Here is a 25,905-nt window from a genome sequence, read left to right on the forward strand (position 1 = left end):
GTGATTTTTCTTTCTGTGGATTTCAGTTTCAAGGTTATTCATTTTGGAACAGAGTCTAATCCCATCTCATTCATGAGATGTTCTCTATAGTTAGCAGCTACCCTCAAAAGCCCTGAAATAAGGCAACTTGGTTCTGGTGCCTTTTTCTTTCAGAAGTCCCTTCCTTTTTTCAGCATTCCTCTAGGCTTGACATTTTAGACCCTACCCCATGCGTTAGACCTTTCTTCTATTTCCTGCTAGTCCGTCAAAATGACTCATTCTGTGCTCTCTTTATTCAGGATTTGTTGAGGCAGTATGGTTAACAAATGTAAGTGAATGTGCTCATGTTTTATAATTTGTGATGTTACTATCATCTTTTAAAAAATTTCTTATTATTTATTTATTTTTTAAATTAAGAATGATTTTATTTTAATTAATTTATTTTTTTGGCTGCACTGCGTGGCTTGTGGGATCTTAATTCTCCGACCAGGGATCGAACCCATGCCCACGGCAATGAAAGCGTGGGGGTCTTAACCAACGGGCTGCTGGGAAATTCCACTATTATCGTTTTACGAATTAAATTTGCAATCCCATTTTTAAATGGGCTTGCAACACCAGGTTGCTACCATGTGGTTAAAATTGCCTTGATCACGTGGCTTGTACTACTAGATGCAAGAATATGTAACTAAAATAGTTCTTTTAAAATGATTGTGTGTGTGTGTGTGTGTGTGTGTGTGTGTATTTGAAGAAATAAGTAAACCAAAGCACAGGATTTAGTGATACACAGGACAGTTGGCAAACATATAACAGGCATTTTTCCATTTCTCTCTTAGTGACTATGGCAGATATTGCTAATTGCTGAGGCATCCTTTCAACTAAATTAAGATAAGGACTCAGAATCCTTCTTAACACAGCACCTGAAATAGGCTCTATCCATTAATAGGAAGTGGCATTTGGGATAAAATCACATATCTTTTTTGATATAGAGGATGTTAAAAATAACAACAGCAAACCAAGGCTTTGAATCATCAGGCTGGTGAGCTGGTGCTGGGATGTAGGAATGAGACAGAGATGATCTTTGGTTATAGGGGTGAAGTCCAGGTAGAGGTGGGAGTGTGGTATTAATAGAGCAATTTAAGTGAAGCAAGTTTCAAAACCAAAAGGCAGTGTGAAAGGTCAAGTTATAAGGGGGTGGGGCATGCAGAGAGGTAACAACCAAGAATAAAGTGAAAGGAGTGTCATCTTGGGGGATTGGGCAGGTTTGGGAGGGTAAAAGGGGCAGAAATGGTAGAGATTTCTTGAGGCTTTGCAGTTTTACTTCTGCTCAAAGCATCTGTACCTCAAAGCCTTTTCCAAATGCACACCATCTGCCTACTTAAAACAACTTGGCATTTGCCATTTTGAATGTATAGGTTGGCACACCTGCCATGCTCTTTGCATTCCTAAGTGGGCTTCTGAAATTGAGTAAATAGCCACGTTTTCTAACTAAAAGACAACGGAGGCAAGAACAGGACAACATGCTTCTCCTAGAACCCTTGTTTCTTGAACAATGCAGTAACCCTAACCCCGTTTTACTTTCTGTGCTTTTCAACTGAGGTTGAAATGACAACAAGTCCCAGACTTTCCAGGCTACTTTAGGGCCAGTTAATAACTACCTTCACTGCATCCTGCTTTCTCGCTACCTATTGGAGAAACAACTGAATTTCATGCTCAGATTGACCAATGAATAGGATGCTAAGGGCCATACAGTTCTGCCAAAACTGTACACAGGCCTATAAAAGAAACTTGTTGGAGTCATGGGATCAGGGGTATCAGATTTATAGTCTCTTCACTAAAGCTCTGATTCCTTTTCTTGGCTGGGTGTGAGGCTAATGCTTCTGAAATGGAAAAGTGGAGCAGCCTAGATATCTTCCCAGGCAGTTCTGGGTCTTGACCTTCACCTGACACATAGACACAGATGGTTGGGATTGCTAGTTTTGCATTTTCAATATTATCTTCATCCCTCCCTCCAGCCCCTCTCCCACCACTTGCACAGGAAGGAACATGAACCCACATGGAACTGAAGGGGAGAGCTGGATTAGACACTGAAACTAGGACTAAATTGCTTAGCAGGTTAGAAAGGGAAAGCTCTGCCTTTTAATGGTCTCTTCTCTGTGGGCCAATGAATAGAGACTGATTAAGGTGTTAAGACCTTTTGGTCAAAGGTAATCTAAACTCCTTTACCTGAAATCAGGTTTACTACATAACGACCAACCAAAGTTGAGGGCTGAGACCATTATCTGGATAATTTAGTCAATAGGAAGAAACCTAATTTTGCTTCAATTAATCTGATTTTACTGAATAAAACAGTAGAAATTTTGGCCTGGGTTATGAAGGTAGTTTGGTCTGAGAAGAATAGACTAAACCCTTTCTTCATTAGAGTGAATGCAAAAATGAAAGTTTAAAGTTCTCAGAGGTAATGTATTCCTTCTTTCATTTCCACTCTTGTGATGATGTTTCTTGCTTTATGGATCGGTTGCCCAAAATGTTGGTTTGGTTTTTCTCCATAAGGTGGCTCCAGTAGCGAGCGCTTAGTTGCCTTTAACTTCATTCGAAACAATTTTGTTAGATTGTATTGGGACAGCTGTCATATCAGCATGCATTTAAAAAAAAACATCAAAATTGGTGAATTCTTGTGTAGCCATTTTAATATTGAAGATGGAAGAAAAAAAGCAACATTTTCTGCATATTGTGCTTTATTATTTCAAGAAAGTAAAAAACACAACTGAAACACAAAAAAAGATTTGCGCAGTGTGTGAAGAAGGTACTGTGACTAATCGAATGCGTCAAAAGTCATTTGTGAAATTTCATGCTGGAGACTGCTCAGTGGTTGGGTAGACCAGTTGAAGTTGATAGCGATCAAATCGAGACATTCATTGAGAACAGTCAATGTTATACCATGTGGGAGATAGCCGACATACTCAAAATATCCAAATCAAGAGTTGAAAATCATTTGCACCAATTTGGTTATGTTAATTGCTTTGATGTTTAGGTTCCACATAAGTGAAAAAACCTTCTTGACTGTATTTCCACATGCAATTCTCTACTTAAACATAATGAAAACGTTCCGTTTTTATTTATTTCTTTTCTTTTCTTTTTAAAAAAATGTTTATTTATTTATTTGGTTGCACCTGGTCTTAGTTGTGGCAGGTGGGCTCCTTAGTTGCAGCTCCAGGGCTCCTTAGTTGCGGCTTGCTGGCTCCTTAGTTTTGGCTCTCAGGCTCTGTATTGCAGCACATGGGTTCCTTGGTTGTGGCATTCGAACTCTTAGTTGTGCCATGCATGTGGGATCTAGTTCCCCGACCAGGGATCAAACCTGGGCCCCCTGCATTGGGAGTGTGGAGTCTTATCCACTGCACCATGAGGGAAGTCCCCAAAACGTTCCGTTTTTAAAACAAATTGTGACGGGTGATGAAAAGTGGATACTGTACAACAATGTGGAACGGAAGAGATCGTGGGGCAAGCGAAATGAACCACCACCAACCACATCAAAGGCCTGTCTTCATCCAAAGAAGGTGATGTTGTGTATATGGTGGGATTGGAAGGGAGTCCTATTATGATCTCCTTCTGGAAAACCAAACGATTAATTCCAACAAGTACTGCTCCCAATTAGACCAACTGAAAGCAGCACTCGATGAAAAGCATCTGGAATTAGTCAACAGATAATGCATAATCTTCCATCAGGATAACGCAAGACCGCATGTTTCTTTGATGACCAGGCAAAAACTGTTACAGCTTGACTGGGAAGTTCTGATTCATCCACCATATTCACCAGACATTGCACCTTTGGATTTCCATTTATTTAGGTCTTTACAAAATTCTCTTAATGGAAAAAAATTCAATTCCCTGGAAGACTGTAAAAGGCACCTGGAACAGTTCCCTGCTCAAAAAGATAAAAAGTTTTGGCAAGCTGGAATTATGAAGTTGCCTGAGAAATGGCAGAAGGTAGTGGAACAAAACGGTGAATATGTTGCTCAATAAAGTTCTTGGTCAAAATGAAAAATGTGTCTTTTATTTTTAACTTTAAAACCGAAGGAACTTTTTGGCCAGCCCAATATTAGTTTCCTACAGCTGCTGTAACAAAGTAACCCAAACTGTGGCTTCAGCAATAGAAATGTATTGTCTCACAGATCTCACAGCAAGGTTGGTTGCTTCTGCAACTGTGAAGGAGAATCTGTTCCATGCGTCTTCCCCTGTTTCTGGTAGTTTTCTGGCAATCTTTGATGTTCCTTGGCTTGTAGAAGCATCACCATGCTTGCTGCCTTTATCCTCACATAGCATTTTCCCTGTGAGTGTCTTCAAATTTCCCCTTTTTATAAAGATACCAGTCATATGCTAATGACCTCATTTTAAATTGATTATCTCTGTAAAGACCCTGTCTCTGAATACGGTCACATTCTGAAGTATGGGGTGGGCTATGACTTCAACATATGAATTTTTGGAGGACACAATTAAACCCATAATACTCTAATATATTGTGTGGATCCCTTATATACACACTGAATATATAATTATAAAACCATAATTATATAATCATCATGCCATTGCCTTCATTAAGCGAGTCTGGTTGGATAAGCTTTTCAAATGTATATATTTCCTCTTCCTAACTTGAAATGAGAGAGTCAGAATTTATCAATATCTGTTCAGCATTGCGTTGGAGCTGTGTAGTAATCCTTTTTGCTATCTGGGAAATAGGACCAGATGGACAGCTGGCTTCAGAGTTTGCATGAAGAGTACATAATCCTACTTATGTAACCCATCATGTTTGCAAAATCTGCACTGCAGTTTTTGAGAGGGAATGAGATGTTTGGAAATAAAATCTGCTGTGCAGGAGTGTAAAATTTATCCACTCCTCACATTATTTTTGTTGTCTATATCCTTATTTTGCATTCTCAAGAGGTATGTATCCCTGCTTGTGTGTTTCTTTCCTGCACATCTTAGGAATTCAGAAAAGGTGAATTATGTTTCTAGGTCTATTCATTGACTTCTTTGTGATGTGCAAGTTGTTTAATTCCTCAAGGAATTAATTATGATTCCTTAAGTCTAGAGTCAATCAGATTAGACTGAGGTGGGATGAGGAAAGAGTGAATTAGGAATGAATAGTTATGCTGCCTTTAAAAGTATGAGGGTTCATTGTTCAAATTGTAATTCTGCAAACAAAGTCGGTCCTTACGTCCATGTACTAGCCATATATATATATATATATTTTTTTTTTATCAGCCCAGCAACACTTCTACCCTGCTTCTTCTGATTTATGGCACTATTACCCCTTCTTCTGTAGGAACTTTTGTCACTGGCCAGTCATATTACCCTATCAACTGGTGACAATGATTGGACAATGATTGGACAAAGACATGTGAACAAGTCAGCCAATCAGAGACCTTCCCTGTGATTTTAAATACTAAGGCAAGGTTGGGAAAAAAAGTTTTCATTTTTTTGTGAGCTTACCAAGCTGGGATGACTTAGTCTTATCTGAAGTCATAGCCTGCTCAACATCTTATGACCAAAGCCTCCATATGATAGGAAAGAATTAGACAACACATAGACACACAGAGAGAAAGAGAGAATGACATTATCATTTGAATTCTTAGACAAGGTCAGTTTCATGTGTGAACTTTTAAGTTTCTTGAGTCGATAAAGTTGTCCCATTGCTTAAGTTGGTTTCAATTGGCATTCTGTCAGTTGCAACAGAAATAGTCTTTTTCTAAGACAGTCCATAAAAAGAAAAAGCAATAAAACTTGTATTAAAAGTTCAGGTCTTGGGGCTTCCCTGGTGGCGCAGTGGTTAAGAATCTGCCTGCCAATGCAGGGGACATGGGTTCGAGCCCTGCTCTGGGAAGATCCCACATGCCATGGAGCAACTAAGCCCGTGCGCTACAACTACTGAGCCTGTGCTCTAGAGCCCACGAGCCACAACTACTGAGCTTGCATGCCACAACTACTGAAGCCCACGCACCACAACTACTGAAGCCTGCGCACCTAGAGCCTGTGCTCTGCAACAAGAGAAGCCACTGCAATGAGAAGCCCGCGTACCACAACGAAGAGTAGCCCCCGCTCGCCGCAACTAGAGAAAGCCTGCGCAGCAACAAAGACCCAACACAGCCAAAAATAAAAATAAATAAAATTAAAAAATTAAAAAAAAATTCAGGTCTCTCTTTTCAGTGGCAAAGAAAACTTTCTGCAGGTAGCAGTATTTGAAAGGTTTTAGGAATAATATGTTTTTCATAATCTTATTTTTTAGAATTGAAGCTAATATTTTTAATGGAGTTACTCTTCCATTATCATCTGGGATTTTACTTCTCACTTCATGTTTGCATTTCCCATAATCTGAGGGGACCTTAAAACTGTATCTAGGGCTCTCAAAGTCCTCTGAAAGAGAGGAAGGTCTTTAAGTTTATGCTATACACTATATGAAATGCTTCTTGTTTTCTACTTATCCTTTAAGACCAGCTGAAATGCTACCTTACTGGTGAACTCTTCTCCAATTTGCTTGCTTAGAAGTGGATCTTACCTGTGTCCCATATCACCCTATGTCTTAATGACACCAATCCCATTCTGCCTTCTGTTATGGATTCCAGTGCTGTGTAATGAATGATCCCAAATTAATGGCTCTTTTATTATAACTCATCATTTTCTTGGTCAAGGATTTGAATAGCACTTAGCTGGGGGATTGCTCTCCATCTGTTGTTGACTGAGGTCACTTGATAGTATTTAGCTGGTCTGGTCTAGAATATCCAAGACAGCTTCACTCACCAGTCTGGCACCTTGGAGGTGTTGCCACTGCTGTTGTCTCCTCTATGTCCTTTTGGGTCCTGTTTTCCTTTTTCTTTTGGGTTCATGCTTGAAAAAAATCCCTTGCCTCTAATTTTAGAAGGGTTGCTGGAGGGAGGATGTGTTCAGTCTAGCATTTTTACCTGGAAGTCCCCGAAACCTAGTTTACAAAGTACTTTCACATTCAGTTTCTATTTTGTCTTTACAAGAGCCTTATGGTTCTTATTCCTCTATCTGTTAAGATAGGAAAACTAAAGTGGACAAGGTAAGTGTTTTGGTATTCAGGAATAGAAACGCATTGAAGCCAGTGAAGGTAAATATCACTTTTCCATTTCCTTTAAATATCCTATCAGCCCCCAGGCTTACACTTGTGTTTGAAGGTTGCTCTAGGTACACCATTTGGATTCTCCTGATTTCTGGAACCCAGGTGTTTATTAGGGTTCCCAGATAAAATACAAGATGGCCGGTTAAATTTGAATTTCAGCTGTACAACAAATACTTTTTGAGTAAAGGTATTTCAAATATCTCATGGAATACTCATACTAAAAAATTTCATTATTTATCAGATATTCCAAATTAAATAGGCGTCCAGCATTTTTATTTGCTAAATCTGACAACCCTAGTTTACTTAGGCCAACATAGGGTCTATTCTTATGAGGACTGGTTGGATTTTGAAAGAAAAATTAAGAAAACATCCTTGGTGCTTGGCTGCCAACTGTTTGTAAACCTGGAATCATTCTTTAGCAAAATCTTAGAGAAAGGGAAATGTTGTCTGTTTTGTTTTTTAACTTTTTACCTTTATCTTTCTCCCTCATCACACGTCAGGTGGCTTGAGTAATCTTTAAGCTACTTTGCAGCAACGCTGTCATTGCCATACATCATAATAAAAATAATAACTGTCATTTATTGGGCTGTATGCCAGGCATGTTGCTAAATACTTTAGGTGTGTTATTTAATTCTCACACTAATAGTAGGTGATAGTATATCTGATTTTACAGGTGAGGAGAGGCTCATAAAGCTTACCTGACCTGTCTAAGATTAGTTAATAAGGGAGAGAGGAGGCAGTGGATCAGTAGTGGCCCAGCTTTTTCCCAAGAGCAGTTTTGTTGAAAAAGAAGGAAGGAAAGTCTGTGAAATTAGTCCTTTGCATCTTACTGTGAAGGTATTGGGAAGTTTTCTTTTTCCAGGGACTTTGGAGTTTTGTTTTGGCCATGAAAAGAATCCAGGTCTCTGAGTCCCTTATCTCTTGTCTTCATGGCACTGTACCAATTCTCCTTCCCTCTTAGTTGCTCATCTTTGCAGGCTTGTTGGGCAAATTCGAATTCCAAAACAGAAGAGTGCCTGCAAACCCCGAAGACATTGACTTGTACTTCATTCTTCCACAAAACGATGGTGAGTGGTTCTATTCTGCTGGACTAAGCCTGGAAGACTCGTCATATTCATTGTTCAAGGCAATTGATTAACCCTTGAGAAAGCAGGCCAGTAACTGAAGTTTGTTTACACAGTGACTCAGCCTTAGTCCAGAATTAGGTAATAGGTCTTTATTACCTTTACTTTCTTTCCTAGAAAAAGAATTGACTAAGTTCTAATAGTGGAGTGCTTGTAGCATTTGGAGGGCCTTATAAAAACTTCAGATGTTGTCACTAAACATTTTGAAGATCCCCAGGATGACATCCTTCTCATTTCAGTTCTTCGTCATTAAAAGAAAAAGGTGCAGTTTTCATTTTTCTTGACTCGGTCACCAAGGTTCTTCTCTTGAGTCGTGTGTGTGTGTGTTTCTGTGTTTCTTCCCTCAAAAGACACTAATAGGTCTGTGTGATAATATTTTGCTAGCCACATCTCTTTCCCCAAATCTTAACAGACATTTATTCTGCAATTTGAGATTGTAATTGAAAACAGGGGAATAGAAGAGGCCAGGAAATCTTTAAACAAAGGGACATTAGACTACATCCCAAAAAGTGGGAAAATTGGGCCTCTTCATAATAGGCATACTATGTCTTTGTGTTGAATAACCACAGCTAATCTTAATACAACTCTGCCTTGGGAGACGTACTGCAAAAAAGGCTAAGGATAGCTCAGGCTCTGGCACTAGTCAGCTGTGTGATTTTGAGCAATTCACGTAACATCACTGCATTTCAGTTTTCTCATTTCCAAAGGTAATGTTCAGTGTTCCTCAAACTTCATTATCTGTATATCCTTCTTCGTGGTTTTTTTCTTTTTTTTAATTGTTGTTGATGCCTCCTCACATCTGTACTCTTATTGAGCTAACATTAAAATAAGCCTCTTTTTTTTCCTTTTAACTGAGGTAAATATTGTAGATGAGGAATGAAAGGCAGGTGTGAAAGATAGTGAAGACAATGGCCAGGAGAGAATAAGCTACAGCCTAGAAAGGCCAGGGCAGAGGGAAGTGGGTTGGAGGCTGGAAAGAGTTTGCCAGAACAGGTGAGGGCAGACAGAGCTGGGCTTCCTGGAAGTTCTTTAGGAAAAGAAGTTTGGGCCCAGTGATGGAGAGAGTAGGAGGATCTAAGACTAAAGAGGGTTCTAAATTAAAAGGTTGCCAGTAGGGGCTTAGGAAAGAGGACTCTTGGGGCCGCAGAGCTGTCTGCTCCACGTTGAAGCACACTGGGCTTCCTCCCTCAGCCTCTTTCCCCAACCCCACCCTGCTGGAACCTCAGGCCACCACCTTGTGCTTCCTTCAGGCTCACTGGTGTCTAACCTGTCCCCTACAGCCCCTCCTTAGGGAAGGCAGAGCCGAGGGAAAGTGCAGCGTGGGAGTTGGGACCCTGGAGGGAAGGTTGGAGGGGGATTCAGAGGTGGGGGCAGAAGGATGGATGAGGTTAGGAGGGGCCAGAGAAGCTGGAGGTTTTAGAATAGGGAAACAGGAGGGGATGAATAACAGCCATATCAAACTGAGCAGGTTGTGTCTGGAGATACTGTGCTGCATAGTATCTGGTGAGTTATGTGTAAACTACCTGAAATAATAATTGTTGCATACAATTGCATCTACCTCAATATGTTGTGTGGTGTGGTATGTGTAGAGGTAGTAAAAAAATACCTAAATAACATCCCTAACCATTTGGGAAATATCCAGGTTGATGCGATTATATTGAACAATTGTCATGTACTAATGTCCTACATATGCTACCTCATTTAATCTTATGATACCTACTGTGAGGACGGATATATTAGTCTATATATTTTATGGATGAAGAAACTGAGACTCAGAGACATTCAAGGACACGTAATTGGATTGGAAGCCAGATTTTTGGAGTAAGTCTGGGCTTCAAGGGATGCTTCCAGCCTTACTGTTCTGTTCCACCTCTCCCTGCCCCCCACTGTTGCCAATTTCTGAAAGGGAAAAGATTCTTAGTGAGAAAGGGCAACTTGTGGGCTCCATGTTCCATGCCATTTATTTTATAAACTTTACAATCAAAAGTCTGCAGATCAAATGACTTACCTATCTTTGTTTTTGGCAGTTTTCTTCATCATAATTATTTCAAATAACCTGATTCTCTTTTCATCATGGTTTTACATTCAAGCGATAAGAGAGCTAATTGGAAGAATTAAAGAATGACTGAAATAGAACTTGACCTTGACCTTGTTGGTGGAACGTGCTCAAGTTTTGGAGTTAGAAGGCATGGGTTTCAGTTTTGGTGCTACCCCTTGCTGTGGCCATGGTTAAGCTATTTAAATTCTCTAAGTCTCAGTTTCATCCCATGTATAATAATAATATGGATAATAATACCACTTCATACAGTTGTTGAAAAGGGAAGGAAAAGATAAGATGTCTGTGACAGCATTTTGTTAAGAACAAGGCACTTATGGATAGAAAACATTATATTGTGTTGGACATTGACGTAATGATTAGGTCTTTCTCCAAGAGCAAAACAGAATTTTGGTATTCATTATATTTGCTTGGTTAATGCCTACTATCACACTGCTGGTTTGAATTACAAGTCTAGTTTTCTATTTCTCCCTAACAAATGAATGCAAAGATTGCCAAATATTTACTCACTTTGCACTGTGTGGTTATATTAGGGGAACCACTGACGGAAACCGCCCACCCTAGCCAGCCCCGATAGTAACCACTTGCATGAGTTATCTTACAACAGGAGGTCCTGGTAAGGAATGCAGAACTAACAAGCTACCACCAACTGGAAGAATTTAGGAAAGGTCAAAAGGATGGAGGAGATGCCAATCCATAAGTCGGGCCAACCTCCCAGAATCCTTCTTGCTGGAATCCATCTTGGTTGAGCGATGTGTGCGCCACCAGGAAGGACCCTGAGTCAGAGTGATTGGCCAGAGACAAGCCGGAAACTAACCCCATCACCATAAAACCTGAGACTGCAAGCCACTTGCCAGAGCAGTTCTCCTGGGCCCTGCTGCTCTCCTCCTTATTGGAAGGTGCCCCTTCCCAATAAACTCTCTTGCTTTGTCAGCACGTGTGTCTCTTTGGACAGTTCGTTTCCGAGTGTTAGGAGCCCACTCTCGGGCCCTGGAAGGGGGTCCTCCTTTCCTGCAACAGATATAGCCCAAGTAAGAGAGTTTAATATAATAAAAACTTTCACAGTCACTACTTGATCATTAAGAAATTTTGAGGGCTTCCCTGGTGGCGCAGTGGTTGAGAATCTGCCTGCTAATGCAGGGGACACGGGTTCGAGCCCTGGTCTGGGAAGATCCCACATGCCGCAGAGCAACTAGGCCCGTGATCCACAACTACTGAGCCTGCGCGTCTGGAGCCTGTGCTCCGCAACAAGAGAGGCCGCGATAGTGAGAGGCCCGCGCACCGCGATGAAGAGTGGCCCCAGCTTGCCACAACTAGAGAAAGCCCTAGCACAGAAACGAAGACCCAACACAGCCAAAATAAATAAATAAATAAATAAACCAAACATACGCATCTGATTCAAGATCCTCATTTTTGGAATCGGAGTCTTCTAATATCCCACCAATATTCACCTGAATCTGCTGCTACAGAAACTGCCAATTAATTAGCAAATATTTATTGAGACTTTACTCTTGGTAGAGCATTTTTATGAAATTGAGCATGCAGTTGCCAGAGGCAACTGTACACAACCATGCTGTACAGCCAAGGGGCATCATTCATATGGACTGGGATGCCATGGTACTGCTGGAAGGTATGCAGTGAGGAGGCTGAAATATATATTTTCTGGTTTAGCAATGAAAGTACAAAATAATTTCAAATGATGCCCCACAGGGCTTTTGCAAACAGTGATAATTTGTACTTGGAAGTTTATTTCAAGGGAAATTCAAACATTTCAACCCAGAATTATCTGGTAGCCTACTATGAATTAATGAAAGAATTCAAAGGCAATACTTTGTTTCAAATTCATCAGACCTCTCCTTTCCTGAAGCAATAGAGAAATTTACCCTGAAAGGGCTTAGAAGAATGAAACAAAAGGTGATTGTATAAAGCCTCTCAAAATTCTAAATCTAACCAAGAGTGTGATTACTTTCTTCCTAAGGCAGGGCAAGAAATCAAAGATATTTCTAAAATCTTCAAAACTGAAGCATTAAATTCTGCTTTCTTCCAAGTCTGACATCTTTTAACAGTAAAATTATTGACAGGTTGGTTCTTTATTTGCAATTAAGAAAACAAGTACTCATATTGAGTAATAATTTTATTTTTTAAGGTAAGTAGCCGTCACTCAAATATTTCAGATTTAAACCTAATTAGTTAATTATACCTATCATGTTCCGATATAAATATTGAATTATTTTACCGATTGCAAGTTATGTTTTCTCTCTTCTTGAAAAGCTGTAACTTGGAGTTTTAAAATCAACTTAAGAGGGACAATATTGGATATAAAAAATCTCCCTTCTCTGCCTTATAAAAATAGTTTAAGAATCAAATTATGCAGTGGCAATTTAGCAATTGAATTAAATTAAAATTATCAAAAGAAAGGTATGGAAACATTACTCTTAATGAGTGATCTGTTTGATCCTGAACTGGAAATGTTCCTAGGAAGTAAGAGTATAGAATGGAGTTTTGTAAAAAATAATGGACTGAGAATGAAAAAACAAAAACAGAATCAAAAACAAAAAACCAAACCCCACACTGGATGATCCTGCTGGCCTCATTTCACTTCTGTGTCTCTGGAAGGTGTGGGTGTAATGGCTGGTTCAGTTGGTAATATTTGATCCACAAGGTCATCTACGAGTCATCAGTACAAACCGTCTGAAGAGTATGAGACCTCCAGATGTTTCTTTTAATCTATGCAGAATCAGATTACTATTTTGAAGAATCTTTGCTATGTGATGGGGCAATCAGTCCATTCATTGTAGTAAATTAAGCTCTTATCTGGTGATCTGAGCCATGTAGACAATCATGATTGGATTCATATTAGCAGGTAAGAATTTCTAGGGGTTATGGGTTCACTCTTACAGGAAAAGTATAAATTAAAGCAGTTTCCTCATAAGATATTGTTCATAGAATTGGTTGCCTTTGGACATTTCTGACCTTGTATAATCACTGTGGTCGAATATTAAATATAGTCATTACAGGTAATGAAGCTGTTTTAAAAAACACTTTAAAAAATGAATACTTATAAAATCAAATGATTATTATTGCATTAAAGGCCGTTCCCTTATCCAATTATTCTATTAGAGAGTGAAACAGCTCTAGAATAGTGCTGGAAAAGACCTTGGTGATCAAGTCATTCTTAGATGACTGATAAGGAAAGCAAGCTATGTGGAGGCTAAGTTGCTCAAGTTCACCCAGAATGATAATTAAAACCCAGTTATCTTCTTATGAAATTGCCTTCAGAAACACACAAGAAAACCACTCATTGTGGTAGAGACAAACATAGTTTTCAACCAAAATGGAATAATACATTTGAATCAACACCTCACTCATGAGACTTGCTTCCAAATTATTTGAGGCTTAAATTATTTTTATTACGGAAAATTTCAAACATATACAGAAGTACAGAGAAAAATATAATGAACCCTAGTGTACCTATTATTCAGTTTCCATATTATAAAACATTTTGTTAGTCTTATATTATTATTTTTTTTTAGATTTATTTTATTTATTTATTTTTTATTTTTGCCTGCGTTGGGTCTTCGTTGCTGCGTGTGGGCTTTCTCTAGTTGCGGTGTTGAGCGGGGGCTACTCTTCGTTGCAGTGCACGGGCTTCTCATTGCGGTGGCTTCTCTTGTTGTGGAGCACGGGCTCTGTGCGCACGGGCTCCAGTAGTTGTGGCACGTGGGCTCAGTGGTTGTGGCTCGTGGACTCTAGGGCGCAGGCTCAGTAGTTGTGGCGCACGGGCTTAGTTGCTCTACAGCATGTGGGATGTTCCCGGACCAGGGCTCAAACCCGTGTCCCCTGCACTGGCAGGTGGATTCTTAACCACTGCGCCACCAGGGAAGCCCAGTCTTATATTATTTCCCATCCCTACTACTACTACTACTACTACTACTATTACTACTACTACTACTACTACTGGTGATGGTGATAGTGTTTTTGCTGGTATATTTCAGCCTTTAAAGAAAATCCCAACTATCCTGTCATCTAACTAGAGTTACTAGTTTATTATGCACATTATATGCATAATATATGTCTGACATATAAGGGCATATTTTTTTAAAAACACAAACCAATGCCATTACCATACCTAACAAAATTAACAATTTCTTAACATTATCTAATACCCAGTCCAAGTTTCCTTGATTATTTCAAAAGTGTTTTTTAGAGTTAGTTTATTTGAATCAGGGTCCAAACAAAATGTGCACATCACATTTGGTTTTTATATTTTTAACTCTTTTAATTTATAATGGTCTCTCCTTTTCTTGTTAAAAAATGCTATTGTTTATTGAGTAAACCAAGTTAATTTTCCTGAAGAATGTGCTGGATTCTGAATGTGGCTGATTGGTTTCTTCTGGTGTTTAACTTTTTTGCTAGCCTCCTTATTTTTGTACATGGGAAATTAGAACTGGAGGCTTGATTAGAGCCGGGTTTCTTTGTTTTATTCTTCTTTTCCTTTTTTTTTTTTTTTTGAAGCAAGTGCTTTGTACTTTTTGTTGCATCACATGAGGAGGCATAATTTTGGATGTTCCATTTTCAGATGGTGTCAGCCTGATTTCTTGCTTATAAAGTTCCTTATCAAATTTCACCTAGTGGTCTTAGCACCTATGATGATTATTGCCCTGATCCATTATTTTATTAGAGGTTGTAGAATGGTGACTTTCTAATTTTACTATACTTTCTGCACTTATTGGCTAGAAATGTTCTGTAAAAGACTTTCCTCAGCAACTATTGGCTTTGCTGAAATATAGCTCATACAGGAAAGTTGGGCTAAGTACTCAATTTATTCCCTTTATTTGTCAGTTTTTAAAGTAATGGGTTGGTGATATAGCCAATTCCTGTAATGAAAATGAGGTTTCTTTTCCAGTATGGTTTTTCAAATATTTGCTATATTTTAATCAGATACTATTATTATTCCTTTTTGATACTCAAATTGTCCCATCTTAGGCTGCTAGGAGTCTCTTCAAGATTGGGTCTTGAATCAGGTTGGCCTTCTGATATCTTGTTCTCTGGCACAACATAAACAATACCTAAAGGAAGAGACAAAATTTCTGCCACAGACATTTAAAGGAATATATTAGTTCTGAGGATTATAAAGAGAGGTTAATTTTTTTTGAGTTGACAACGATGTTGGAATAAGTATTCAAAGTAATTCATCTGAAGGGGACAATAGTCATATGAAATTTTTTGGTGATATTTATTCTTAAAAACCCAACCACTTCACATTGTTTTACAGGCATACCTTAAAGTGTGATCTTCATTTTAAACCAAGTGACATGGAAGTTCAGAATATTATATGACATATTGTTCATTAACTATCTTTTTCAAGTGCTGAGAATCCAGGGATGGAAAATAATGCAGGAGAGGCGTACCGACTCAACAAGTTGGGTTTATCATTTAGGTTCCAAAAAAACCCCCGTTTGGTTTCTGTAAAGGGGAGCGGAGCACACTGACGAAGAGATCAGGTGTTGGATTCAGAGGGATGTGTATTGTGACTCCTCCAGATCCTGGCTCTGATGCCTGTCAAAGTCGCCTAACCTTTTCAAGATTTTTTTCTTCATATGTGAAACAGGGTAATAACGCTGACTTCATCATGTAGGAATTAAGATGTGATGACGTAATTGTAAAGCATTCCACGTAGGACATGCATTGGTGACTGGTGAAAGCAGCATTTGGTAAAGATGTCTGGATGAGGTTGATGGTGGCAGGGAGGACAGTACAGCATGGTGGGGGTGGACCATGGGAAGGAACCACCTGCTGACTTTTCAAGTCCAGAATCCATTAGTCTCCATCATATTTTAGGATGCTAGCTTTATAAAATTTCTGAGAAGGGACTTTACAGGACTTCTGTCTAACCCCCCATGTTATACGTAAGAAAACTGAAGCCCAATGAATTTAAGTGACTTGCAGTAACATCCCTAGCACTGTGAAATGAAAGCACTAACCCTAGAGCAGCATTGTCCAACAGAAATACAAACCATAGACATGATGTTAAGTTTCCTAGTAGCCACTCGTATATTCACGTATACAGAACGTCTCAATTCAGACTAGCAACGTTGCAGACATTCAGTACCCCATGTGGCTGATGACCACTATATTGGACAGGACATCCAAAGCTAGTTCTCTTAATTCTCAAGCTTATGCATTCTCTGGTACAAAACATGACCTTCTTATTATTATTCATATCAGAAATAATTGCCTTACAACATACATGGGCCATCAAACATTATTTTTTATCTTGAAGAAAATGTCACTTGTGGTCATGATGCATTTTAGAGAATTCTAGATAAACCTTTCCCAGAGACCTACCACTTCTAGAAGCTCTACCAGTAGCTTACCAATGAGTAATTTTAAAGGAGAACATTTTTTTTAGACACAAGGTGCTAACTGCAATCATAGAGACATATTTTTCTGAGAACAAGATTTTTGGCTAAAAGTTCTTTCAAAAAATACATTATTAGAGAAAATCAAATTGTTGGCCCATTTCTAGGAGATGCACAAGTTTTTACAGCATGCATTAGCTTCACTCCAGTCTTCATTGTATCTTGCATATTTTAGTTTCCCATTAGCACATTTACTACTTTTTTTTTTTTTTTAAACTGTTCTTAAATTTATTTATTTATTTATTTATTTTTGGCTGTGTTGGGTCTTCGTTTCTGTGCGAGGGCTTTCCCCGGTTGTGGCGAGCGGGGGCCACTCCTCATCGCGGTGCGCGGGCCTCTCACTGTCGCGGCACCTCCCGCTGCGGAGCACAGGCTCCAGACGCGCAGGCTCAGCAGTTGTGGCTCACGGGCCCAGCTGCTCCGCGGCACGTGGGATCCTCCCAGACCAGGTCTCGAACCCGCGTCCCCCGCACCGGCAGGCAGACTCTCAACCACTGCGCCACCAGGGAAGCCCACATTTACTACTTTTTAAAAATACTGTCATTTAAAAATTAAAGTTATACATATACCTGGGTTTAAGAATAAAAAATTACTCTAGAATTATTTTAAAGACAGCAGTTATATCTTTTAACCCTATTTCCTGATTCGCCCTTGCCCCAATCCTCCAGAGACAAATACTTCGAACTCTTCCAGTTACTTCTTCACAATTCTAAATAATAGACTTTTGTTTTATATCTTGACTTTCCAGTTTTAGGCACTTTTATGGCAACTTTTGTGCTATGGAAGATAAAGATTTAGCTCACTCTCCCCCTTCCCCCATCGTTCTCCCCCCTTACAAATGTAATCACTCTCCTGACCCCTCTCCCACCCAAAACAGTTATATCATAATTTTGGTTAGAGAGTTCAGTGTTCAGCAATATGATTGTTGTCTGTAAATATTATTCATGCCTTAGTCATGAAGTATACAGTAATTGTTCTTTTTTTACAGAGGCTTTTCTGCTGGAGTTAACAATCTTGTTTTGTTGTTTTATTTGGATTTTCATATATGTATCCAACCCCAAACTCTCTTACCTGAGAAGTGCAGTTTGAGCTTTTGCCTGCAAGATGAATACATGAAAATTAGTTGATGGAGGGGTGGAAAGAGGAAAAGCATCTATTAAGAGGGAAGAATATGTGCAGAGGCCCTCTGGCTATAGGACAATGGTAAAAGAGAAACCATGAGGTGGTCAGGGTGAGTAGAATTTAGAGATTAAGGGAGAGAGAGATGAAATAAACTGCTGGAGAGGCAGGAAGGGCTGGGCTATGCACCGTGTATAGGCACTATTAATGGTTTGGTCTTGATCTTAATTACAGTTAAAAGAAATCCACTTAAGCATTTCCGGCAGGGGAGTGAGATGACCAGAATTACACCTTTTACTCCATTCTGTGCATTCCTTCATTTTTTTATAATGACATTCTATTTTGATTAAGTTAGGATCTCTTCTGTTGTTTGAAATCAATGAAGCTTAACTGATTCTGCAACTCTCTCGATTTGCATTCTGCTGTCAACACTCAGTTGGACTGGATTTCATTACACTGGGTCCTGTTTTATTCTGTTGCCTGAATATTGCCTAAAGCTACAAATACACTGTCCAAAAGATTCTTTTGTATTTGTAGCATATAGTTGTTTTTGGTTCCCTTTAATAGCTGTTGTTGAATTCAAATCCATTCACAGCTGTCATTTTTCAGGTACAGTTCTCAGGTTAAACCTCTTTTCAGTCAAGTCTTTTACTGTGTCAAAAAGAACTTTAATTTGTTTCTGGCATGTTATCTCTTTTAAGTCCTAAGAACTCCAGGCATGACCATTGTCACTGCACAATTCAGCTGCAGTTCATTTGTTGTCTTGTTCAAAAATTTTAATTTATTTGTAAAAGGGGCAAAAATTCATGATGTATGAGTATCACATTTTTCCCTTTCCCCTTACCTGAACCTGAAGGTTTTGTGCCTGCCCATGCTACCTCCTCTCCTTTTACCTACCGTGCTCATCAGGCCAGTCAGTGAACCAGGGATGGGGAGGGAGTTGTTTCAAAAAGAGCTAAGAGGTATTGCGAAGTGCAAAAATGCCCGCCCAAAATGCTAGTACAGAAGAGAGTTCAGGAGAGGAACAAGAAAACAGAAGTGTCTGTGATGATAGGGATGTTGGGTAATTAAAACATTTTTTTTTCTAGAAAATGAAGAATGAAGAATGGGGAGAACAATTTTGGGCAGTTACCATGAAAGATGGGGGTGGAGAGAAATGTGAGAAGAATTTTAAGATGTGGTGCAGTAGGTTTATTTTAAAAAATAACTTGAAGAATCAGAATCAGAATCACTTTTTTTTTTTCTTTGAATGTTGTGAGACTGGGTCATATAGACCCTCACTTATATTCGAGTAGTAGTAGATTTGTACTAAGATTGGGAAACAGTAGATGGAGCTCCAAGTTATTTTTTTGATAAATCATGCTAGTGGCAGAGTTCTTTGCTAGTATGAAGAAATAGGCTCTGGGCATCGTCTGGAAGGAGAGGGCAGTATCAAAAACTACTTTTTCTGCATAAAAACATCATGGGAATGTGATTTTTGAGAGGGTATCTTAAGGGATTAAGGAACCAGGGAGATGCGGAGAGGGTCAAGCAACATGATGAAAGGGCCAGGACTGCAAGGTAAAATATGGCCATTGCAAAATTTCCAGTGGTGAAGATGGCTTGGAGAAATTTAAGAACAGTGATGTGTAATGTTTGATTTATAACTGTTTGCTCTGCCATGACGGAACCCTCCGTTGTTATGTCCAACACCACCCTGTGGGAGACATACTTAGGGAGATATTCAGTTAACATTGGACAGGGAAAAAGATAACTATAGGAAGCTAGAATGAGTAAGAATAAGGCTTCTGTAGGATCTCGAAATAAGAATAAGTAGTAATAATGAGAATATAATTTCCTAAAATCTGTGGAAGCATTGGGAAGAGCATTATGGATTGGGGGGCAGGAGTAATGGAAGAATGACCCTATAAATTGGAAGCAGACATGTAGATTACGAGAATACTGTAGCTTTTCTCCCATCATCGACAAAGGTTGTTTCTTTAGATGGTTTTCATTTGTTTTTGACTGATGTGAAAATCCTCCACAGTCAGCTACTCAAGAAAGAATTTGCAAAGGCCTCCTTTCTACCCAGAACGAAGTGATAATTGAGTTCAAACAACAACAGTAGAAAACTTTGTTGCACTTCTAACGGCAAAGTTGGCAAATCACAAGACATTTAATTTTATGGGGCTAGATGGGCTCCTGGGAAACCCAAGACTAAATACCTTGAACAATTTGTTAAGGGTTCTGCACTCTAAATGGCCTCTAGATCAGCACAGCTGCGGGCAATTTGCAGGAGACTGGCAATGTGGTGTGTGGACCCAGTGGCAGCGAATGCTAATCTGAGACTATCCCCTCCAACAGCTTTTGCCATTTATCATTTTCACATCCAGATGGCTCCCATTGTCTCTCTAGTCCTCTTTTTGTGCAAAGTGGCTGCTCTTAAATCATGGTATATTAGTCTTGGAAGCAATTTTATTATTCATCTAGTAGTCCAATTACAACTCTTTGTAGAAGAGGCATTGGAAACCCAAAGAGGGGAAATAATCACGGTTAGAACTACCCAGTTACTTCATGTCACAGCTGAGGCAAGAACATTTATCTCTTGGATCTCAGCCCAGTGCTCATTCCAGTTCACCAGGATCTCATAACTTTGGTGAAAACATGTAGCACAGGATTTGGAGTCAGATGATCTCAAGTCCAGATCTCATCTCTGTTATTTAATGTGACCTGGGAACGTTAACCCTGTTTTCTCGTCTGTAAAATGAGGACGATAATGGAACCTCCATCACAGGCTGTCATGACAACAAATGGATACTGATATTTAAAGTGCTTATTATGGTGTCTGGGTCCATAGTAAATGCTCAGTTAGTTAGCTTTTATCATTATGGCTCCAAGTCTGTTCACATTAAAGCATGAAGAACTGGTTCTTTTTAGGAAGGAAGATGGAAGAGTTTTCTGTTCATGAGCTTCTGGCCAGGCATACGTATTAATAGTATAGTTCAGTGCAGTGATCAAGGCTTGCCAACATGATGGTTGAAAATGTCTTTCGATAGGGAACATTTTGCTAGACAGTACGGAGAATGAAAATTTTAAGTTCTTAAATACTGTGCCCCCTGTTGGTATCTGGCATTCATTGGTAATTCATTGGTAATGATCATTAGTGGACCTTGTCAGCAACTTGGGGTACCAAATATAAAGAGACTCTCTGAATTCATGGTATTCTGCATATTTAAGGAACTGTTTGATTTTTCAAGATTATAAAAATGGCTTCAAAATAAAACAACACAATCTTTCTCTGAGTTAAAAACTTGAAATTTTGTAAGGTGATGAGCATCTGGAAGATACTGGAAAAAATATACACTTGGAAAAAATTAGCAAGAAAACAATAGTGTTTGACGTACTGACATTTATTTACTCTCTACTGAACAGTCTTTCCCATGAGGTCATAACATCTTTACCATTAGTTGTAGAAGTTCAATTTCCATGACATCAAAAGCCTCCACAGACTAACTGCAGAAGAATTACATGAGGGCGAAAGTTTTAAGATTCAAATTCCTTTGGTTCTACCCTAGAGGTTTTGGTTCAGAAGGTCTAAGGTAGGGCTCAGGAATCTGCATACCTAAAATCTCTCTAGATGATTCTTGGGCACCTAAAATTTGAAAACCAGTGGCCCAAGGGAAGTACTGCTTTGGGATTCTGTTGCTTCAAACAAAAATATTCCATGTCTTAAGAAAACCTAACATACTCAAATCTTAGAATTAAAATGACTAGGTAGGACCCGGCGGTCCAGTGGTTAGGACTCCTCACTTTCACTGCTGAGGGTCCAGGTTCACTCCCTGGTTGGGGAACTAAGATTGCACAAGCGGTGCGGTGCAGTCAAAAATAAATTAATAAAATAAAATAAAATAAAAATGATTAGGTAATGATTATATGCATCTCTCAAGGATTTCTTGCTCTATAAAAAGATTTATGTTTTGTTTTTATAATAGTGAGTTTTTGCACATGTGATGATTTTCTTTGTACAAATTTGATTAATGCCAACCTCCCCTCCCCAAAACAACAATAAAAATCCAAACAAGCAACAAATGTCAATAGTCAGCTCAAATCTGACCTTACCTATGAAGTCTTCTGAGTTTAGATGGTCCTTGGTATCTAAGTCACTCACCATCCTGCTTTGTAATACAAGGCATTTTCACCTGTATATAGCTTGTCTCCTTAATTATATTTTGAATACTTTCAAGACAAGGACTGTGAGTACATTTACTTGTGTTCCTTGCATTCTTCCCTTCTTTCCTTCTTGCTTGCCGTTATTCATTTATTCATCAAAATTTATCACATGTCTGCTGTAAGTCAGGTTCTGTAATAAGTTCCAGGGTGGAGGGAAATCCTATGACACTAAGATGAGGGTATGGACTATATCAGGTGTTGGCAAACTACAGTTCACTGGCCAAAATCCAGCCAGCTCCTTTTTTTTTTTTTTTTTTTTTTTTTTAATTAATTTATTTATTTATTTTTGGCTGTGCTGGGTCTTCGTTTCTGTGCGAGGGCTTTCTCTAGTTGTGGCAAGCGGGGGCCACTCTTCATCGCGGTGCGCGGGCCTCTTACTATTGCGGCCTCTCTTGTTGCGGAGCACAGGCTCCAGCCGCGCAGGCTCAGTAGTTGTGGCTCACGGGCCTAGTTGCTCCGCGGCATGTGGGATCTTCCCAGACCAGGGCTCGAACCCGTGTCCCCTGCATTGGCAGGCAGACTCTCAACCACTGCGCCACCAGGGAAGCCCAGCCAGCTCCTTTTTTTTGTAAGTAAAGTTTTATTGGAATACAGCCATACCCATTCATTTAGGTATTGTCTGTAATAGCTGCTTTTTTGCTGCAGTGGCAGAACTGAGTAGTTGCTATAGAGACTGTATGGCCTGAAAAGCCTAAAATGTTTACTGTAGTCAGCCCTTCATATCCATGGGTTCTGCATTCATGAATTCAACCAACCATAGATTGAAAATATCTTTTAAAAAAATTCCAGAAAGTTTCAAAAAGCAAAACTTTAATTTGCTGCACACTGGCAACTATTTACATAGCATTTGCATTGTATTAGGTATTATAAGTAATCTAGAGATGATTTAAAGTATTTGGGAGGATGTGTGTAGGTTATATACAAATACTACACCATTTTATATAAGGGACTTGAGCATAAGCAGATTTTGGTATTGCAGGGGTTCCTGGAATCAATCCCCCATGGATACCAAGGGACAACTGTATTTGTCCCTTTACAGAAAGTTTGCTGACTCCTGGATTATATGATTGCTAAGGTCCTGCCCAGTTCACAGCACTCCACTGATGAATGCTATGAGCTGGAAGTGCAGGGTGCTGTCAGGGGCTGATGGGTATCTCAGGAGGCAATATTTAATCTGAGACCTGGAGGATTTGTAAGAGTTAAGTAAGGCAGGCCAAGAATGGGGGAAGGGCATTCCAAGTTTTATGAGTTTTATGAGATTTTATTTCCCCAAAAAATGTTGCGGCCCAATAGAAGGGGAAAAGAAAAACATACAAAGACTACCAATATTTATTGTTATTATATAGGAAATATGATGAAATGATTTATGTTCTGAATCAGTGGTCTTATGACTTTTTTGCAGCTAACTAAGCATGTGGAATTAGATGCCATTTAACCTTTTAGAGCAGGGATCAGCACACTTTTATCTTAATGGGAAAATAGTAAATATTTTAAGCTTTGCCAGCCATACAATCTCTGCCACAACTATTCATTTCTGTTACTGTAGCATGGAGGCAGTTATAAGCAATATGTAAATGAATGAACATTGGCTATGTTTCGATAAAACTTTATGAATAGTGAAATTTGAATTTCATATTATTTTCATGTGTTATGAAATATATATCATTCTTCTTTGATTTTTTTCAATGAAATAAAAATGTAAAAACCATTCTTAGCTCGTGGGCCATACCAAAACAGGTGGTGGGATGAATTTACCTGGCGGGTCATAATTTGCAGACCCCTGTTTTGGTATGACATTCTTTGCTGGTAAAATGGGAGGATATTTTCTCTACCAACCACCTAGGGTGGTGATGAGTGAGAGGCATTTGTCATTGAAGTTCTTTGCATAGGGCAACATGTTCAGATATGATATATTGTCATTTTATATTCACAAAAATTATTGAATTATCCACAGTTGCAGGATGCACAATTTTCCTGGGAGTTGATGAGAAATTTATCTTTTTCATGAATAATTTTTGCTGAAGGGAAAATTTGAATATATTTTGCATATGTAATAGTAAAAATATGATTCTTTTATTCCTAATATTCCTAGCACACTGGGTGTAAGTTATTTTCTAAGCAGAGAAGTGTTTGAGCTAATTACAACAACTGAGATATCTTATTGTACTTTATTTTTACTCTTCTCATTGAACTTAACGTTTTTTGTTTTATGTAGATGGTTTGTTGGACAGACTGGACTTGAGAAGGTACAATCAGGAACCAGCTTCTTTATTTTCCAAGCACTGCCTTCAGCTAGACTCTTTGGATCACCTTCCCCAATTCAGAGGATTTCTTCGCCAAATCTCAGACACTTTCAGGTATTTGAACAGTCTCATTATCGATATTATGAATTTGTGTGCAACCCAAATCAAAACGTTAATCACTCATCTAAGTCAGGGTTTCTGTCTAACCAACCTCCTCCCTGCAGGCCTGACCACTGAATCCCTAGTCTACCACTGGGAAAGGGCAATGTGGTTCATTCTTTGGTTCTGCTTGCTCCACCTGGTCCTTCCATCCACTCTGCTGCTTATGGCTCTTCTAGAGTTGAGCACAGAGCGTGCACGAGCGTATGTGGATGTGTGTGTGTGTGTGCACATGTGCACGCACGCGCTGAACTTACAGAGAAAGGGCGAAGTGTTACTTCTCTGATGCTGGTCAATTTGATTGCTGGTGCTTTCTTTCATGACAAGGGTAACCTGCTGGCTCTTCCTACCATGGGGCACTTGTAAGGACTCTTTGGATACCCCATGAGGAACAAGTGCTGCCCTCTTAGGATACTGACATCCCCTTAACTTCTGCCCACTGGCAGTGCGCTCCTGGTGTTCCCTTTGTCGTGAAGCAGGAGTTCTCTCAAGATGGCTCTGGCTCACCTACCATTCTGTGTGCCCACCTGCCCCTGCAACCCCAACACTCTGGATTTATTTCCCCACAATCTCCCTGAAGGATTCTCCTGCTGACCCTTCACGGAGCTTGAGGAGAGAGAGGGGGTATGTGTCAGAGCACTGTGTTTCCACAAATACCCTTCAAAGTATGCTCTCTCTTCCTTATTGAATCTCTGGGCTTCTTTTATCCTGGGTGGGGGTATGTGATGACCTAAGGACTCCTACTGGACTGGATAGCAATTCCTTCAGAGGTGTGCAATGTATGGGCATTAACTGCCCATGATTGTCATTAGGGTTCCAGGAGACAAGAAATGTCCCACATAAATTTCTGTTTCATTTATATATGCCTATTTGTCTCCCCTGTTGTATTTCTTCTTACTGTATTCATAAGCTACTTGAGGGCAAGACTTCTTTGCATTTTCCTCAGTTTTAATACTCATTCAATGGATCATTGAATTCCCTCCTAATTACTAAGTAAAGGGGGATTGAAGTCAGTGGGCTGATTCATTCATTCAGTATTGAATGCCTACCATATGCCAAGTTCTGTAGTAAGTGCTGGGGGTATAGCAGACCAAAAAGACATAATCCATGACTTCAAGGCTTTATTTTAGTGGAGGGGATATATATTAAACAATCACAGGAATATACAATTAATTTCAAATTTTGATGTGTGCTGTGAAATAGTGCGGAGTCCTGTCAGAGAGTATAAATGGGAACTTAATTTAAATTGGTGTGATGGGTATCTCAGGATGTGGTATAAATTTGAGAACTGGAGGATCTGAAAGAATTAAGTCAGGCCAGGAATGGGGGAAAAGCATTCCAAGCAAGAGAGATAACGTGTGTATAGACCCTACTGCAGGGAAAAGCTTGGCGTTTTAGAGGATGCTTTGAAGGATGTAAAAAAAGGTGAGTGTAGCAGATTGTGAACTGGGGGGAAAGA

The 25,905-nt window shown here is 39.4% G+C and overlaps 1 long non-coding RNA gene across 1 annotated transcript in view; it reads left to right on the forward strand.

The window, feature by feature from the left end:
• LOC309658247 overlaps nucleotides 1-25,905 on the forward strand; it is a 537,688-nt gene that overhangs the window by 30,872 nt on the left and 480,911 nt on the right. The window contains exon 2 of the long non-coding RNA XR_014262136.1: nucleotides 24,260-24,401. This is a non-coding gene — a long non-coding RNA (uncharacterized lncRNA). The remainder of the gene's footprint in view (nucleotides 1-24,259; nucleotides 24,402-25,905) is intronic.

Source organism: Balaenoptera physalus (genome assembly GCF_965194825.1).
Source record: "Balaenoptera physalus genome assembly, chromosome: 3".
Taxonomy (NCBI): Eukaryota; Metazoa; Chordata; class Mammalia; order Artiodactyla; family Balaenopteridae; genus Balaenoptera; species Balaenoptera physalus.